Raw genomic sequence first — 4,796 nt, 5'->3', positions numbered from 1 at the left:
AGACAAAGAGTGATGATGCGACGTGGGTGGGAGGGGGTGTTGCCGTTGTGTTGCTTGGGGCGCGGCGTGGGCTGGGCAGGCTGGGGCCCGTGGGGTAGTTGAGTGGTGTGATACTCTTTCTATTTCTACTCGCGCTTTGGCTGCTCAGCTGTGTTGGTAGCCCCTGGCAGTTCCTTGGGTGTGTGTGAGGGATGTGGTTTGTTGTCTTGGCCAATGGGTAAAGCGGTGTGGCTGGAGCTCCCATTGGGTAAAAGAGAGGGTCCGTCGCTGGTGTTGATTGCAGAGACCAATTCATTTGTTTTCTGTGTTGCGTCGCTGCGCATGGGCCCTGCGTGCGGTGGTTCCCGTTTGTCGGCGAGCGGGTGAGTGTTTGTGTGGGTTGTTTTAGTATTTACAGCGGCTCGGTGCGTTGCTGTTCTGACGCCGTATGGTCCGGCTATGCGCTTGAGTCGCCTAGGATTATGCTCTCCTTTCATGTTTGTGCATGCGTGTCTATATTTGTATGGTGGGCTCGTGGCTTGCTCTGTGTCTAAAATAATATTACTGTTTCTTCCTCCTTGCCCCTTATCTTACCAAGACGAGTTGGTCGTCCTTCCCTTCCCCATCCTCCTTTCACTTTCACTCCCACTCCCGTCTCTTCCCGCCTCGCTCGCTCTGCCTGCGGCTCGTCTCCTTCCAGGGCGCATCGATCTTTAGTTCCATCTTTGTCATGGCCCTGCTTCCTTCGTCTTTCGCGTACGGTTGAGGACTTGAGGTTCTTCTCCGTCCCAATGTCGCCTTGCGCCGGTTTTCCTTCCTCTTTCCTCCTGCTCTTACATTTCCTTGTTCTCACTTCTCTTCGTCTTCATTCCTCCTGCTCTTACATTTCCTTGTTCTCACTTCTCTTCGTCTTCATGTTGCAGCCTTGCAGGGTTATACAGCTCGTTGTTTGCCGCTCGGCTTGCTGCTTGGCAAGGTAAGGTCTTTCTTGCTCCTCTCCTGTTCGATAAAATGCCTCTGAGCTCACACGTTCTTTCTTGCTTCTTTCCCTTGTTCCTTGGGTGTGGTTCTCTGGCAAGGTTAGACGTGTTTCCATCGCTGTACTTGATTGTCCGTTGGTGCATGCTCTATTAACCTGTGAAAAACTGTGTCCTTCTTTACCTTGTTCCATGCCTTGCCTACTGTTCTTGCCTGCTGAGACCATGTCGGCATGGGACTAAGATCCAGTGCCTCGCCTCTGTCAAGGCACGACGCGCCTTGAGGCCTGGAATCCAACGTCCAATGTGCATCCAACGGCTATCCAGAGTCAACGCGGAAACTACCAGGCCTCCACTCGTCCCCGTCCTCGATTCCTCACGCGCGAGGCAAAATAAACCGCGGGAAGAAAGCTTCGCGGGCGGGAACTCGCTCTGCCGCCGTCGCCGCCGTGGGGAGGGAGGCATGGGAGCTCCCGCGGCGGCCACCGGATAAACGGCCTCCGCTCGTCTCTGACGGTGCCCTCGCTCCCCTGCGACTCTTCCTCGTCCCGCTGTGCTGGCAGCTGTCCGTCGCGACCGGCCACCTCTGTCTGCTCCCTCCGCCCTCATCCGGCGGCTCGCTTCACCCACCTCTGGCTGCTCCCTCCGCCCGCATCCAGCGGCTCGCTCCGCCCCCTCCAACGCTCGTCGGCCACGGCGCCTCCCCGTGCAGCAGAAAACTGAACGCCAACTTCAGTTCAGACTCCAACAGACAACAGGTAGTTCTCTGTTCAGTACTGTCTCTATTAATCTGTATATGAAAATTGTGCTAGATGGCAGCTTGTTAATACTCTGAACACGAATTTCCAGTCTGATGGCAGCTTGTTAATACTGAAAAATTGTGCTGGATCAATATTGTCTCGATTGTCATGAATTCATATGTGAATTGATCGATGTGTTTCCTGCCTTATTTGACAGAATTCTTGTGCTGATTGAGATGATGTGTTACGCAATTTGATTATTGTGCTATGCAATTGTGAGCGGTGTGCATTTGCAAGCCAACTAAAGTTGCCTAAAAAAAAGGGCAACCTGGTGCATGTAGCTCCCGCTTGCGCAGGGTCCAGGGAAGGGTCCGACCACTTTGGGTCTATAGTACGCAGCCTTTCCCTACATTTCTGTAAGAGGCTGTTTCCAGGACTTGAACCCATGACCTCATGGTCACAAGACAGCAGCTTTACCACTGCGCCAAGGCTCCCCTTCAAAAAGGGCAAAGGTATGTTCATGGCAGAAGCTATACATGATATATAGTTGCCACTCATTGCTAAACTAAATACTGAAATTTCATGGAAGCAACAAAAAAAATGATGGTGGACAGGCTCAAGTGAGAGTGGAAAAGGACGATGACGCTGAAAGAGCAAATGTGGAGCTTCAAGAGGGCAACACGGCCATCAGTTACACACAGCTCTTAATGGCTCCCCCTGGTGGTTTTTATGATGAAGATCTGATCTAACATGTAAGCTAGATAGTGTTTTGGACATTTTGACTAGTATTTTGGACAAAGATGACTATATTATTTTGGATTTTGGGGCTGACTATAGTCTGTCGTGGCCTAAGTGTACAAGTAGATTGGCCTAATCTATGTACTTGAAGAATTATGTAAGAACAGATTATTGATGCCAAATTCAAGTGTTAAATGCTGTAGTCATGAAGAATTATGTACTGAAGTCTTTGTATTGAATACTTTTCTGATGTTGGTTTGCTGTCTGGTTAAGTATATTTGCTTTTGTCTTCAGTTAACTGAATTTCGTATCTGTGTATGGTTAACTGAATTTTTTGTTTGTGTGCAGATGTATGCTGCTCTTGCCTTGCGTCTGTCTCATAGTCAGGGCGGACCATCGGAGGGGGACGTCCATTGGAGGGGGTCCGTCGTCGACAGCCACTGGAACGGGCGGAGGCAGCCGCCTGATTGGAGACCTTCAGCAGCCGCGTTCATGGTCTGTTTGCCGGAGCGGGGCGGGGAGGAGTTGGGGCAGAGCGGCATGCCACCGTCGTTGGAGCTCCATTCCCCACGGCGGCCGCCGCCGGAGCTCCCTTCCCCACGGCAGCGACGGCGGCAGAGGAGTTCCCGCCCGCGAGCCAGTGGCGGTTTTTCTTTCCCGTGTTGCCTCGCGTGTGAGGACTCGAGGACGGGGACGAGTGGAGGCCTGGTAGTTTCTGCGTTGACTCTAGATAGCCGTTGGATGCACATTGGACGTTGGATTCCAGGCCTCAAGGCGCGTCGTGCCTTGACAGAGGCGAGGCACTGGATCTCAGTCCGTCGGCATGGCGCACCCTTTCTTTTGCAATTATATGCATGGGCTCGCGTGCAAGCAGATTAGTCTGGAAACGTCCATGCATTGCCAGCTAATAGGGGCTCCACAGAAAAAGCAATAATCTGATCCGGTTGGTTTTTTTAGGTATTCCACTCTTGTTTCTAGTAGAATTGTAACTTTCGAGCCCTGCCAAGTATGATGCTTATTCACAGAAGGTTTGTCGGAAGATTTGCTATAGGCTGTGTTATTTAGCAAACATGATGTTTTAATCTCAAGGTCGGTCTATTTGGTGGCTTCCCTTGCTGTGAAAATATGCGGTTTTGCCTCTTATTTCTCTTCTTGGATTGTCTCGCCTTAACCATATGTATAAGTGACCTGGGAAGATATATGTTCCTTGGTTTCATAAATCATAACTAAACCTACGTGGTTAGTTAAACCTTATAAACTTGTTGATGCCTTGTCTTACGAAATGTCCTCTCTTTTGCATCAGGTTGTTTTGTATATAGAAGCTCGCCACTTTAGCCCTCGCTGCTTTGGCCCTTGCTACTAAAGCCTCCGGCCACAAGGAGAAGTGAAGACTGGTTCGCCGTTGCTGTCTTCATGCACCCAGGGCCGGTCCTGAGATATCGGGAGCCCGGGGCGAAACTAGAACCCGGGGCCCCTTAATACAACATCGAAATAATAATAAGCATGCCTAAATTCCATTTGACAACTATGTATAGGATCATTAATTTGTCGAGAAACTTAAGTTACTTACTCCAAGAATTAAGTTGCAACGATGTGTCATATTAGACGAAAGGTAAATTTGATTTTCACACACCTCTTATGAAATCAGACACAAATAAAACTTCATATATTAGGTGGGCAAGAAGTTGTCTATCCACCAATAACCTATCCTCCTATAACCATCCACGAACAAACAAAAAAATTGACGGCATGAGAAAATTCCATCGCATAAAATGTACAATCGGCCAGATGACAATTACGATCAGCCTATGCAAAAAAAAAAAAATAGGACTAGAGAAGGATCCTGAAAATTTTATACTAAATTATAGTGATAAAACAATCAGCTGTATTTTATAACATAAATTTGGACGCCATAAAAAGCAGGGAAAACAAAATTACCTACGGTGCCGCGCCTCTGTTTCGCTATCACCACGATGTGCGCCCAGGCAGGAAGCCTCGTTGGTCGTGCGTGCAATTCGTTGATCACCGCCGTTTATTTTACTTTGTTAGGGTTTGGCTCGGTGTGCTGCTGCTTTTCGGCCGCCGCAGGGAAACGAGGAAGGTATAAATCAATCGATGGCTTCAATCTTCCAAAACAGGATCGCTATTTTGTGCTAAGAAAGGCCCTGAGACAACCAGCCCACCACCACGTAACTCACGTTATAGTAATACTAATAAAGAAATAAAGGCCCAAGGCCCATTGCGCTAGATCGTCTTTCTTCTTCGTTAAGACACAGAACATCAGTTGGAGCGCCTCCAATGGCTGAATTCAGGGACACATATACCTGGAGAGGGGGCCCCTTGGCTTGGGGGGGCCGGGGCG

General features: G+C 49.3%; 1 long non-coding RNA gene across 2 annotated transcripts; it reads left to right on the top strand.

The window, feature by feature from the left end:
* Positions 1–579: 579 nt before the first annotated feature.
* On the top strand, positions 580–3,461 carry LOC119343935. Of its 2 annotated transcripts, none has more exons than XR_005166373.1 (4): positions 580–754; positions 903–1,714; positions 1,914–2,448; positions 2,783–3,461. It is a non-coding gene; the product is annotated as an uncharacterized LOC119343935 (long non-coding RNA). The 2 variants fall into 2 exon arrangements; XR_005166400.1 differs by having other exon boundaries at positions 580–786.
* The last annotated feature ends 1,335 nt before the right edge of the window (positions 3,462–4,796 follow it).

This window comes from Triticum dicoccoides, chromosome 1A (genome assembly GCF_002162155.2).
Source record: "Triticum dicoccoides isolate Atlit2015 ecotype Zavitan chromosome 1A, WEW_v2.0, whole genome shotgun sequence".
Lineage (NCBI taxonomy): Eukaryota > Viridiplantae > Streptophyta > Magnoliopsida > Poales > Poaceae > Triticum > Triticum dicoccoides.
Note: the sequence above shows the minus strand (reverse complement) of the source record. Positions and strands in the feature narration are given on the sequence as shown.